The following is a 15,409-nucleotide window of genomic DNA, read 5'->3' on the forward strand; positions in this document are numbered from 1 at the left end:
CCATAAAAGACTGAAAAGCTCCCCAAACACTATTGGAAATCCAGGATGCCAAAAGGTACAGAACTATGTTCAACTCAGTACAAAACTAACCAGCAGGTTAAGACTAGAAGAATATACACTAAACATATTATATTTAATATAACCAAGGGCATATATGAAAAATTCACCATAACCATCATATTAATGATAGTTTCACTTTGGCATTGTGATATATGATAAGTAATATGGCACTGTTAAGAGGTGTAGCCTTGTTAGAGTAGGTGTGTCACTGTGGGCGGCAGCTTTAATATCCTCATCCTAACTGTCTGGAAGTCAGTCTTTTCTTGTTTGCTTTCAGAACAAGATGTAGAACTCTCAGCTCCTCCTACACCAGGCCTCCCTGGATGCCACCATGCTCCTACTTTGATGGTAATGGACTGAACCTCTGAACCTGTAAGTTAGTCCCAATTAAATGTTGTCCTTGCCTTGCCTTGGTCATAGTGTCTGTTCACAGCAGAAAAACCCTAACTAAGACAGGCATCAAAGTCATAGATAAATGCAAGAAAGTAAATGAGAGGAAGAAGTAAAAGTATCTCAAGTATCTCCATTTACAGATAATATGAGCTTATATGGAAAAAAAGTCTAAAGTCTAACACAAAAAGGACAAGTTTATCAAGGTAAAGGATACAAATTAAACTCAATAAAAGTACTTGTTGCTTCATAATTGTAATTTTGCTACTATTATGAATCATAGTGTAAATACCTGACTTGCAGGATATATGATAGGCAACCCCAAAGGGGTCAAGCCCTACAGGTCAAAAATTAGTGACTTATATGAAGTAAATAGTACAAACAAAACGAGAAAGAGGTAGCTGAATGGTGGTGGCAGTGTACCGCTTTAATCCCAGCACTTGGCAGATAGAGGCAGAGAAAGAAACAGGTAGATTTCTGCAAGTTTGAGGCCAGCCTAGTCTACAGATCAAGTTCCAGGAGAGCCAGGGCTACACTACACAGAGAAGCCTTGTCTCAAAAAAAAAATAAATAAATAAATCAAACCAAACAAACAAAACCCCACAAAACAAAAACAAAATTGCATTTTAGCTTTCATCATTTATGATCTAATCTTTTATTCTAAATAAACGTTTGGTTGAATTCCATTCTTTAGAAAAAACATTATTTCTAAATTAAGCAAATTTCAAAAGGAAATAGCAAACTAGCAAAATTTCAAAAAGAAATAAAAATACAAACTCACCCAGTTAATTTGGAAAGAGAGAATTCTAAATTTACTCATGCCAAAATAATAATGAAATAACAGTAACAATAATAACTAAATAGTGGGGTTCACCAGACATCCTCCTTGCAGTGACAGTCTTTAAACCCTGTGTGGCAATCCCTGATTCACCAGCATGATGCCCAGGAAAGACACAGCAACCTCAAAGTCCAACTATTTCCTTAAGACCATCCAACTTTTGGATGATTAGCCAAAATGCTTCATTGTGGAAGCAAACAATGTGGACTCCAAGTAGATGCAACAGAACTACAGGGAAGGATGTGATGCTAAAGGACAGAACACCATGATGTATGTGTAAGGCCCTGAAGGGGCATATGGCAAATAACCACGGTCTGAAGAAACTGCTGCCTCATATCTGTGGTAATGTGGACTTTGAGGACCTCATCAAGATTAGGGACATGCTGCTGGCCAATAAGGTGCCAGATGCTGGTGCCACTGTCCCAAGTGAGGTAACTGTGCCAGCCGAGAATACTGGATTAGGGTCTGATAACTTCTTTCTTCTGGGATTTAGGCATCACCACTAAAATCTCCAGAGGTACCATTGATATTCTGAGTGGTGTACAGCTAATAAAAACTGAGGACAAAGTAGGAGCCAGTGAAGCCACTGTGAACATGCTAAACATCTACCCCTTCTCCTCTGGGCTGATCATCTAACAGATGCTTGACAATGGCAGCCTTTACAACCTGGAAGTATTTGGCATCCCAGAGCGGACTCTGCATTCATTCTCAATCCTAGAAGGTGTCCAAATGTTACCAGTGTTTGTCTGCAGACTGGTTACTGACTTTGGCCTTAGTGCCTTACCCTATTGTCAATGGATACAAGTAGGTCCTGGCTTTGTAGACACTGAGTATACCTTCCCACTTCTTGGCCAATCCATCTGCATTTGTGGCTGCTGCCCTTATGGTTGCCACCACCATCACCACCGCTGCTGCTGCTGGCTGCCCTAACCAAAGCTGACGCCAACAAGAGTAAGAAATCAGAGGAGAATATGTAATTTGGTCTCTTTGACTAATCCCCTCAAAGCAACCAACTCAGCCAGCTTCATTTGAGAAACAGGAATAAAGGCTTAGTTTTCTTTTAAGAGAGTGGGTGGGGACTGAAAACCAAAGCAAGACAAACAAACAAACAAACAAAAACAAAAACACCCAAAATTTAATGCTGCTTGGCATTAATACTTATTCCAAATACAAGCTAATGCAAGGCAAAGAATAGAAGTTTCCACAATTGATTAAATACTATACTGTCCCTAGGGGGCAGCATGCTACTTTCAAAACTTCAGTACCTAAATTATGAACTTGGCATGAGAGTCCAAGCCTCTAATCCCCACTCTTGAGAAGTAGAGGCAGGAGAATCAGAAATATTAGGTTATACTGGACTACAAGACCAGCTGAAGGCCAACCTAAGCTCCATGATAGACTGTCTCAAATAAACATTTAAATTAATATCCACTACTAGTCTTTAACATAAGCAGTTTCTTCTACATATATCTACTGCACTTTAAAACCCAACCTGAAAGATAAATATATGCATATGTAGTATGCATACCTAATTACTATAAATGGTGCAAAGGAAGATATTAACCTTATTTCTAAAGATTTCTAAAGGCTAACTGAGGAGATATAACTCTAACAACTTTACATGGCTAGAAAATACGGTGTCTAGTGTTCTGGCCACTGAAGGCTGAAATCAATCTATCCAACTCCAAAGACTGATTTGCTTATTTAATCAATTTAGCAACCTGTGTCCAAGAATTATTCAAAGCATAGCATCTACTATAGCTCATATGTTAGCTAAGCAATAGAAAGTACTTTAGGAATGATTGGGAGGGGTTAGGAATAAAGCTTGCCTAACATATAGAAGACTGTTTAATTGCCAGTATTGAGGAAAATGCCTTTATGACTTCTAAGGCTTTATGCTCTGTCTTAGACTACTCATTCTACCGACATTTCTCTCAAAACTCAGCTAATATATCTCCCTCCCTTGGCCACAGTGGAAAGTTCATAAATAAGAGCTCCAATCTACAGCCTCAGCTGAGCCTATGCTTGAGTCATTAGACACATAAACAAGCATGCCTGGCAAGGGCCCCCTCTATCCCCTAAGCATTCTGACTCCCAGTATTCACAGCCCAGTAAGCATGTTATATTGTAGAAAGAAAACAGTAATCATTCCTGGGCCGTTACATCAGAATTGCTCACACATAGAATTTACAAATCATAAAATGGTGATTGCTTCATGTCACTTGTGTGACATAGCTTGTTAGATACCAACAATAACTAGAATAGTTTGTGTCTATCACTTCATTCTTAAAACAGTAATAATTCACTACTTTTATCTCTTTGCAGATACAAAGATGTCCAACTAGCAGTCCATAGGTACACATAGCCAAGGGTAGTTATGAATGCCACTCAACACACACTGTAAACTCAGGTGGCACAGACACCATCTCGATGCCCTATGAATCTATAGGTTCATGTAACTGAGGGTTGCTAGGGGATCCCCACCCACACTGTGCTACCAAGGCCTGTGCCCCACCCTTAATGTCATGAGTTTTGCAGTGGCCTAAAGTATTGCTCCTGCTAGTGTTCAGGAGGTTGGCAGATAGTTTCAGTAGAGAGAACTTTCCCTTAGCTGCAGCAGTTTGCTCTAGGCCATGGTTCTCCTGGGAACTCTTTAAAGGCAACTAACTGCACACAGAAATGTGAAAACAAAACAAAACCCTGTAAACTTACAACCTTGAGGGCTGTGTGTGTGTGTGTGTGTGTGTTTTAACTTGTGCACAGTTCCCGAGTATACACTTTGAGATGAGAATGCTGCTGAAATGCTAAAAAGTTGGACATGACAGCTAGAAGGGCTAGGCGACTGGCCCAAGATTATACAAGCAAAACTAGGAGAAGCACTTGAATACAGATCTACCTAATCACAAAGAAGACAACCTTTCCACCATATCTTAATGACTTCTACTCGTGCAAGCTAAAATGATTCTTAATGTGATTTTCTGTCACCTATCAAAGAATCTATTTGATCCACTGTATAATCTATCTTAACACTACTAGAAAACTGAGGATAGAAATGAAATCATTTCTATTCACATATTAAGAGTTTAGCCTAAATTGGTGGCAAACATCTTTAATGCTAGTACTTGAAAGGCAGAAGCAAGTGGATCTCTGAGTTTAAGGCCAGCCTAGAAACATACTAAGTTCCAGGTCAGCCAGGGCTTAACAACAACAACCAAACAAACAAACACAAAAAAGCTTCCTAAATTGACTTCCTAAATAAGTCACTGTACAACAAAAAGAACTGTTTTGTTATACAAATGAATGAAGGAGGCAGCAAAAGCAGGGCATCCATTATACCAATTATTAGTTCTTTAAATATTCTGAAGTTATACATTGCAGGAGAATTCTAAAAGCAACTGCAGGGGTCATTCCTTTTTAGTAACAACAAAAACATCCAGAATGCTTGGAAAGCCACTAAAATAATATCCTAAATTTTAACAAACACAGCTTCTTCCTTGAGGCAGCCACTCCATTTCTCTGAGCTATAATTTCTTTTCTCTGTTAAAGGAATAGAATAAATATGATTAAGCACTTAAAATGTGGAACATATGGTTTAAGGACTGTCTTTTAATGAGTACTGCGAATGAACCCCAGGTCTTACATATGAACTCAAAGGCTCCAGCACTGAGATAGTTACCCTCCGACTCCAATCATTTTTAATGAGATTAAAGTTGTCACTTCCGGTTAGTGATGACCCACTGGACAGTCCAGGACTACATGAACAAACTGCAAGACTAAAGAATCTCTGCATAACTTCCTAGTTCTAAAACTTAATCATTGCTAATGTCAAACTGTTTAAAGGTCTATGCTTTCAAAAAATAAATAAATAAATCTAACTGCATAATTGGTAATACAACTACAAGGGGATAAAACAATTCTAGTAACAGTTAAACGTAATATTCTTGACCAGAGCTGATAAGACAGTCCAACAAGAAGGGGGACAAAGAGGTGGCTCAGTGGTCAAAAGCATTTGCTTTTCTTCCAGAGGACCAGTGTCTGGTTTCCAGCACTCACATGGCAGGTCACAACTGTCTGTAACTTCGTTTCAAGGGATCCAAAGTTCTCTTCTGGCCTCTGTAGGCATCACAGTTGCATACACACACGCACACAAAACAGTCATATGTACATAAAATAAAAATATTAAAGCTCTTCCTATAAGAAGTCATATTTTACATTTGTGTACTTTGTTTTTAATGCACACTGGTGTTTTGTGGCCAGGTCTATGTGAGGATGTCAGATTCCCTGGAACTGGAGTTACAGACACTTCTAACAAGTCGTGTGAGTGCTGTTACTTGAACCCAGGTTCTCTGCAAGAACGGCCAGTGCTCTTAACTGCTGAGCCATCTATCTCTCCAGCCTGTGCCAGATTTGTAAAAGTTGAGGCTTTACAGGTCAGGTAATCTCTATCAGAACAACTTAATTCTAGCATTATAGCATGTGGTCAGCCACAAGTGACATAAATCAGTGTGCTTGTGTTCCAATAAAACTTTACTGACAGTGAATCTTGAATTTCATATAATTTTCACATGTCATCAAATATTATTATTCCTTTGATTTTTTTTCAAGAATTAAAACAAATTTTTAAGTCTCCTTACAATTCATAAATACAAAACAGGTGATCAGACTTGTCTTACCTATCACAGTATGCTCAACTAATGAAATAACTGTGACAGATGATGAAAACTCAAAAAACACGTAATAATAGTGTGTGTGTGCGCGCACACACACACACACACACACACACACACACACACACAAGCTAGGCTGATGGCTGATGATATAGCTGGGCAGATATATAGGCACCTACCACCAAGCTTGACAGCCTTAGTTCCATCCCCAGGATTCACATTGTAGAAGAAGAAAACCAACTCAACACCAAAGTTTTTCTCTGACCTTAAAATGCATACACCCCTCTCTGACACCATGATGTATTTTTGGTTTGGTTTGGTTTGGTTTTAATCTGTGCTAGCATAATTGCTTTAAAAAACAATTATATAGGTAAGAAGTTCAAATTCTGAAAAAGTTTGTTTTCAGTGTTGGGCATTAAATCCATGGCCTTAAGCAACCTATGGAAGTGATCTACAACTGAGCTATATTTCAGGCCTCTATTCATTTTTTAATACATATTTTAAATATTTATTTACTGCAGGGTTGAGGAATATACTGACATAGCATGCATGTAAATGTCAGAGTCAGAACTCTCCACCACCATTTGGTTCCAAGGATAAAATTGATCCTTAGACCTAGTGGCCTTTATGGCCCCCACCAGCCCTGTCTCTTTTTGACAGGGTCTTATAAGGTTATGTGAATATGCTTTTGTTTTAATCCCAGGTGTGGGATATGGTGCTACTTCAGTTTGTCCACAGATATTAACTATGACTGTCTCGTGCTCTAGGAGAGGTGTGATATTTGCCAACTACAGATAGTTTACATTTGGCATGCTAGGGACTATTGAAAAGGTTTATAAAGGAGAGAGCCCTAAGAGGGCCAGTAGTGACACTGCTCCTTGCTGCTGTGTTTGCTGGTTTGCTGGATATTCTGCCAACAAAGATGAGAGTTGCCCTTAGGAACCCAATGCTCTTAATCGTCAGAAAGTATTATAAAAAGGTCTATGCCTCCTTTCTCCTCTAACCTTCCTTCTCTCTTATCTAGTGTTGGGGAACTGAAAGGGATTAAGGTGGAATAAGGGTTGGAAAGGTGGTAGATCTAAGAACCCAATAAACTAGCTAAACAAATACACCACAGGGTTTCATGGAGCACAGATTTGCCTCAAACTCACTATGTATATGTAGCCAAGATGATCTTGAATTCCTGATCCTCTGCCTTCACCTCTGGAACATAGGTGTGCACACCTCAACCAGTTCATCTTCTGGGGATCAAAGTCAGGACTTCATGAATACTAATAAAGTACTCTACCAACTGAGCTAAATCCCTAGTCATCAAAATTCTTTACGGATAAGTGAAACTATTCGTATATATGAAACATGAAAGCAAAAAAGAGGCCTGGGGTGGGAGGAGACTAACAGGAGAAGGAAGAGGGGTGCTCTAGACTTTAAAGTGAAATGCTGGCAGTATAAGACATTAAGACTAGCTTAGCTGTTGCTGTAATTCAGTGAAGAAAGAGTCTCACACTTTCTGTACTGAACTCAACAACATAAAACTAGATGGGCCAGCCTCACTTGGGGCAGCACTTTTGATCCCTAGAACTCACATGATGGAAGGAGAGAGAACCTGTAAATTGTCCTCTGAGCGCCACATATGTACATACACACACCTGTGCACTTGTCTGCCCTTGCACACACACACACATACATGTACTCTCAAGTGTACACTAAATAAACATATTGTTCATAAGAAAAGAAAATTGTGATATACCTTGCTTGCATACAATGCTTAATGCCAACACTGAAAACAACAAAAAAATGTTTTCAGAGATTTGAAACTGTTAACCTATAGAACTTTTTTGCAAGTAATTAGGCTTAAACTTTTTTTTAGAACATAAAAGTAGGGCTGGGGAGATGCCTCAGTGTTAAGAGCACTTGCTGAGCAATCATGAGAACCAGAATTCAGATTTTAAAACCCATATAATAGCTGGGCATCCCCACAAACACCTGTGGCCCTAATACCAAGTTCAGGGAAAGAGCCTGCCTCACATGAACAGACAGAAATGATAGAAGAGGGTGGCTAACTCCCTTTTCTGGTTTCCTCATGTGTGAGATGAGAGCATACCTATGTAGTTGATATTAAGGTGAGGGCAGGCACAAGATAAGGCAAGGTCTTTGACTGAGCAGTGAAAAGGTAAGGCGGTGACAGAGTTTTGGAAAGGAGGAGAGAAGCCAAGAGAGGAAGGAAGCCAAGATAGAAGAGGAAGAAGATGACCCATCTCCGTGTGACTTCGAATAGCCACAGGTAGCTATGAATATCGTAATAAGGATGAATTATTATAGGCAATTTGTCTTATCTAGATGGGCAGTTTATACCACTGTCTCTGAGTTTATTGTGTGGACATTTGATGGAGTAGAATTTATTGATATAAATCTGATTGATGAGTTCCAAGCCCCTAGAGTCTTGATTTTACCAGGTTGCTGGGAAGCCATGGGAGAGGAACCACTGCTGCGACCAGAGAGTAGCCGGAAGCAGACTGAGATGGAAATTAAGAATTTACCAAGTCGGGTGGAGACCTTTAGCTGATTGAGATGAAAATGCCCTGCAAATGCCATGTGGCTTTACAATGCCAACATGCCCGGCAACAGCAAGGGTTGTTGGATTGGTTGGTTATTCTCTCTCTCTCTTTCTCTCTCTCTCTCTCTCTCTCTCTCTCTCTCTCTCTCTCTCTCTCTCTCACACACACACACACACACACACACACACACAGATAAGTCTTTTCTTAAAAGCATATAAATGGGTAGATACAAGGTAGACCACAATATCAGAATCAACTAAGAAAAATTTTCCACAATCTAACCCCTTTCCCTACAAAGAAGCTACATTTTACTAGTAGCTTCTATAGCAAACCACTGCAACTGACTACAATAATTTTTGGACTAGAAAAGGTAAGTTAGAAATGTTAAGGAAAAAAACATATTTACAGAGATTTTATTATAATCAAAATAAAACAATTGAGGAATTTTGAAGTCAGAGGATACTTAAAAAGCAGAATCCTATTATGTTAAAACTTGGTATTCTTCAAATAATCTTAGAAATGTTCTTAATCTCCTTAAAAATTTCATTTTATTTTATGGACAGATGAGAAATAGACACATTTGATCAAACAAGCAGGTCAGATCACTTTGGCTACAGTGTGGTCTAAATTTTAGAAGGCTAAACTAATAAATGGCAGAATATTCCTTAAGGAAGCTACTATAAAACTCCTGGCAAGAGATAATGAGGTGCTTTTGACAACATCAAGAGTTTTGTTTTATTTTTTTCGATATCCCAAATAATTTCAGAAGTTTTAGTCAAGCTTCAAACTGACCAGATGAAGATTAAGTGGCAATAGGGCTATAACGAGGAAAATTAAGGAAGAAATTTCAATAGTGATGATACACAGCAGTCCACTCAAGCAATCAGAAAAAAAAAAAAGTATCCAGAGCTTACAGTAACAGACACAAGGCAAGCAAGGTCACTTTAAGCAGGTAGCATCCAGTAACTAGGAAAAGCACAATGTGGGAACATGTCAGCAGGTCTACATGCCTCATCCGCAGCAGACAAAGAACTCTGGCTTTCAGACTAAAGTTCATAAAGTCAAAAAGAGGGCACAACACACAACCATGCAGAAGCAGGACAACTACAGATACTCAACACAAGCCTACATTTTCTTGAGACAGGGTCTTCTGTGTAGCCTTATTTGACCTACACTTGCTTTGTAGTTCAGGTTAATCTCAAACTCACAGAGATTGGCTTGCCTCTGCCTTTAAAGTGCTGAAATTAACAGGATGCTCACACTTTTTTAAAAAATGTTCTTTTAGTTTATCTTTCAGGGTTAGAGAAATGATGTAGTAGTTAAGAAGACTTGTTGCTTTTCCAGAGGATCCAGGTTCCAAGGTGACTCAAAATTATGCAGCTCTTCTAACCTCCAAGGACACCAGACATATGTAGGGTATATAATACATATATGCAAGCAAAACAGCTCTACACATAAAATATAATAAATAAATATTAAAATGTTTTAAGATTTTATTTTTAATTTTATAGACTGGGAAGGAGGGTTGTACATGTGAGTAGGTGCCTGCAGAGGCAAGAAACGGATATCAGATCCCCTGGATCTGCAGTTACAAGTGGTTGTAAGCATCCCAATGGTGCTAGAAACTCTATGCAGACTCTCTGTGAAAGCAATACACATTTTAACTACTGAGGTATTTGGATGTGGAAGTCTGAACAACTTTCCTTTATGAACCATAACTTTCTCATCCACAAAAAGAGAATACTACTACTTACTCCATATGTTGAAATTAATTGCAATACATTTAAGGTTTTTTATATTTATTATTTATGTGTCCAGGTGCTTTGCTTGCATGCATGTTTGTGTACCACATGCATGCCTGGTACTCACGGAGGCCAAAATAGACAGATTCCCTGGAAGCAGAGTTATAGATGGTGTTGAGTCACCATGTGGGTGCTGGGAATCAAACCTGAGCCCTATGCCAGAGGCCTTCTGGACCATCTCTCTAGCCTTGCAATATCATATTTTAAAACACCCAGTACAACTCAACAAATACTAGTTTCATGCCTTTCTCTTTTTCTTCCAGCCTTCACTGTGGCTATGGAAATTAGGAGAAAGTCTTTGGCTGGGCCAGAAAATCTGAACGGTTAGTTTAAGTGAGCATTAGAGGATTTGAGATAAAGTCAATTACATCATAGTGAAAAATATCTGTGGGAACTCTAGTTCATACAGAAAGGGGGTAAAAGAACATTAGTTATATGACAAAAAAACTGGTTAGAGCTTAAATAATTAAAATTTTTATCTTCATTTTATATTAACACAATTAAGTATATCATTCTGTTAGAAAGGACAGAGAGAGGAAAGAAGTCTGTCTCTACATATTAAAGTCATAGTCTTCAAAGAAGACTTTATACAGAAAAAATATAAAGCAAAACATCAACACAGTATGCTAGTTTCCACATGCACAAATAAGTAAATAATAATTTTTTTATTTACATAAAATAAATACTGTCCAATAAAGAGTATAAAAGGAGCGGCAGGAGTGTTCCAACTTCTCTGCCTAGACCTTTTTATATTATTTGAAATCTGAACCAAGTAGCCACATTACTGATTCAATAAAGAAAGTGAAATTCTAAAAATAATTGAGCCAGGCATGGTGACTCATGCCTATAATCCCAGAACGTGGGTAGGGAGAGAGGACGCAGGATGATTACAAGTCATAAGTTAGGCTAGGCTATATAGTAAATTTCAAGCCAGCCTGAGATATAAGACATCTTCCTGAAAATAATGAATAAAATAAATTAAGAAGTCAGAGGGGTCAGATAATGTATAGCTACAATTATTTGCATATAACTAATGATAGCTAATCTATATCACTTCTAGCTACATAATAAATTTCAAACTTACCTAAATAAAGACACTATAAACTTCTTAAGAATGAATAAAAATGAAAAGGGTCAAGTATGGTAGTTCATGCCTTTAATCCCAGCACTCAGAAGGCAGGAGCAGGCAGATCTCTGAGCTTTAGGCCACCTCTACAGAGCAAGTTCAAGGACAGCTACAGCTACACAAAGAAGCCCTGTTTCAAAAACAAAAAAAAAAGGAAAAAAGAACAAGCAAAGGAAAGGGAAGGAAGGAAAGAAGGGAGGGAAGGAGAGAGGGGAGGAAAGGGGAGGGTTGGGGAAAAGAAGGGGGTGAGGAAGAAAGGAAGACAGATAAGGAAAAATAAGGTTAACAAATGATTTATTACTTGTATTTCTCTAAAGATACACTAAGATGACAATCATCTAAAATGGGAGCAGGGTCCTATCCAAAGTTAATTTAAGAGCAGTTTCTGATAGTAGATACTGGCATATGGTTTTGCTTACATGCCTTACACATAACCTGTCTTTCCTTAACCCCACAAATGTTAAGATGTATACAACCTTAAAAACTGATGCCCTTCTGGATGCCTAATCTCATCTAGACCTTGTCAATTTTCTTGAAGAAATTTGTCTAGTAATAGAAATATGTCTGTTATGTACATACATAATAGACACATTATATCTAGTTTCTTCAATTGTGTTTCTTAACAAAGCCCTAATTTAAAACTCTTCTGCTAAAGCAGTAAGGTCTCTAATGAGTGTAAGTTACAATAACTTTAGCAGCATCTCAAAAGAGTTCTGCTGCTATGCCGATCACCTCTACATGCCCCACCTATTCTTAAAAATCCATAGATCCTGAGATGAAACCCAAAGAACTTAAATGTTTAATCCACATATCAAAGAAACAGTTGACTTTCCAAAATACACCTGAAAACCAATTAGCTAAGGTCACCAATAACTTTCCAGTAGTTCAAATCACAGCATTCTGGCTTTTGCTTTCACTTAGAAGCATTTGAAACTTTTACAAAACTCTCTACCTTTTAGCTTATAAACAAAATTTTTATATTCATTCAGTTCTCTTTCCATCTAAGAACTCAACTCTTTCAGTGGCGATTAGTTAGGACCACAATAGTCACCTTCATAAGCACTGACAGACATAATATTTTAACAATAAGCTATAAATCCTAAACAACTTTAAATCCACTGGCTTCTAGATCAGACTTACACAGAGTACTACAGTATAGGTGCATAAAGACGCGTAAGTAGCAACAAATCTGAATTTGAAATTTTTACCTTGCTATTTGCATTTATAGACCAAAAGGCACATGACTTTAAATTTTTCTTAATTTGTGTGATTGTTTGTGTGTCTGTTGGGAAGAAGTGTGTGTGTGTGTGTGTGTGTGTGTGTGTGTGTGTGTGTGTGTGTGCTAGTTCACAGGTGAATGTACAGATGTACACACATGAATGCAGATGCCAGAGGTCAACTTTGGGTGCTATTCTTGGGAGCTGTCAACCTGTTGTATTTTGAGACAAAATACAAAGGGTCTCTTACTGGTACTTGAAGACTTGTCAATTAGCCTAGGCTAGCTGTCCAGAAAGCCCTAAGAATCCACCTTGCTCTACCTACACAATGCTGGAATCACAAACTTATGCCATCACACTTAGCTTTGGGGTACTGGGAAATGAACTAAGATCCTCAACAGTAAGCTGTCACTGAGCTATACTGATATACCTTGCTGAATTTTACCTTGGTTCTCCTCCACAAGTAGGCTTAACATTTCTTTACAAATTTTGGTATGACTAAAGAAAAAACAATTAAGTGGGAAGTGACTATCCTATCTTAGCAGCATGACTTGAGTTAACATGGCCCTCAAAAGTGGCAAGGAAGGTTAGGTTAGGGAAGTAGCACACAAAGTAACTAAGCAAATAAGTAGTTACACTGAGGAATGGTGAGAGCCATAAATACAGAATGGGACATGGGTCCGACGGTGGTGCTTGCCTAGCGTGCCTGGGTGCTTGGGTCTGAACTCCAGTACTAGTAAAATTAAAATTAAAACAAAATCAAATATAAACACAGACAAGGAAAAGGGCTGGAGAGGATTCTGGAGTGCTAGACTAGAAAGGTTTTATCAATTTAAACACACCAAGTGCCTGTTTCTGTTTCTAAACACCTCCACTGAAGAAAAAAAAAACAACAAACAAACAAAAACAAAAAAACTCAGGATTCCTTGGAAAAAGTAATAATTGCACAGCTGAAACAGAAAAATATAAGATTATCTGAGAATGTACTGTGTGATTAGAAGTACACCAAGGATGGAGACATGTCCAGAAGACACAGAGGTCAACTTCAAAGGCTTCCACTACAGAATCTGGAACAATTTGATCAGTGAAGTAAAATTTCAAATCACAGTAACTAATAAGAACCATCAAACAGGAACAGAATTCCATGAGTAATATCTGTGATAATGAACTTACCCCACACAGGGGTAAACATAAGTGATAATGATTAAGCTCTGATGAGAGGAACTGGCACAGTCTTGGGTGTCTCCTCACCTCAGAATAATGGGCTTGGAATATGTAAAGGCCCTAGGATTGTTCCTCAGTACCACAAAAGAAGGGCTAAAGATTTAGCTCAGTGATTGAGCACTCACCTAGAAAGCACAAGGCTTTGGGTTGGGTGTCCAATATGAGAACAGGAAAAATAAAACAAAACAAAATCCAAAAGGTTTTCACATAACATGAATTCATATGATTTACACAGCAGAGACACTCAGTAACCATGAGCTCACCGTGTTCAAGGTCAAATATCACCAGTGGTGGCCCAATACTGTGTCTGGGTAGTTCACTAAGAATAGCACATCTTTCTGTGGCAGGCACTCCTGCCAACAATGTCCTCAGTGTGCATGTGAGCAGCCACTGAAGCATTTAACAAGACATATTACAGAATAAAAGGGCTATACTGTTTAAAACTGTCAGGTCATTAAAGACTGGAAGGATTAGTGAGAAATGGTTCTGAACTGAAGAGGGGTAAAAAGGGACCAGTGAGATTGCTCAGGAGGTAAAAATGCTGCTACCAAGCCTAACAATCTCTAAAATACACAAGGTAGAAGAGAGTCAACTTCCAAAAGCTGTCTTCTATCCTTTCTACAACTATCTTAGCACACAGTAAACACAAAAAATAAACAACAAAAAAATTTTGGACAAAAAAAGAATGAAGACATGACAATTAAATACAATATATGATCCTAGATCAGATTCTAAATTGGACTACAAAGAACAAAGAAATACCATTAGGATCAGAAAATGTGATGACATTTAAGGATCTGAAGTTAAGTGTTGTGTGAGCATTTATTACCTCATCAGGCAGTTTTGTGAGAGACTATCCATGTTTTGGTAAATACTAGAATATTTAGGCATTTTTGTCTATAACATATTTGAAAATGGTTCAGAAAGTCTAATCAGATTACAAATAGTGCACTCATCAGAAATGTGGAGCTAGAGCCAGGATGGTGATGCAAGCCTTTAATTCCAGCACTCTGGAAGGCAGAGGCAGGCAGTTCTGTGAGTTTGAGGTCAGCCTCACCTAGAGGGAACTCTAGGACAGCCAGGGATACATAGGGAAAACCTGTCCCAAAAGCCAAGCAAAAAAAAAGCAAAAAACAAAAAATAACCAAAAAACAACCACCACAAAGTGGAACTAAGAATGAGAATGGACCAGCAAAGAGATTATTAAGTAGTTTCACCAAAACATGGTACAATTTAAGAGGGCTAAGGTAAAGAAAGACATGACTAGGTCAGTAGAGAGCTTATCTAGCATATACAAAGTCTTAGGTTTCATCCTTAGCATAACATAAACCTAGTACAGTGACACATGCTGCAATGCCAGCATTTAGGATGTATAGACACAAGGATTGGAAGTTCAAGGTTGTCCGTGGCTATACAAGGAAATCAAGATTAGTCTGAAACCCAGTCTTCAAAAACAACAAAATAGATACAGCAGAAGAGCAAAAAGGATCAATTCTAATAGTAGGGGAACCTCTGGACAACTGAAAGGAC

At 38.3% G+C, this 15,409-nt stretch overlaps 1 protein-coding gene across 4 annotated transcripts in view; it reads right to left on the reverse strand.

The window, feature by feature from the left end:
* The window catches only part of PTPN4 (protein tyrosine phosphatase non-receptor type 4), a 153,233-nt gene that overhangs the window by 129,034 nt on the left and 8,790 nt on the right, over window positions 1-15,409 (reverse strand). Inside the window, exon 1 of one of the 4 annotated variants that reach the window (XM_080918094.1) lies at window positions 11,397-11,437. The exons of the other annotated variants lie outside the window; for them this stretch is intronic. The gene's annotated coding sequence lies outside the window, so the exon portion shown is untranslated. Of the gene's footprint in view, window positions 1-11,396; window positions 11,438-15,409 lie in introns of those variants that run through there. 4 annotated transcript variants of the gene reach the window in all.

Source organism: Micromys minutus, assembly GCF_963924665.1.
Source record: "Micromys minutus genome assembly, chromosome: 6".
In the NCBI taxonomy this organism is placed as follows: Eukaryota; Metazoa; Chordata; class Mammalia; order Rodentia; family Muridae; genus Micromys; species Micromys minutus.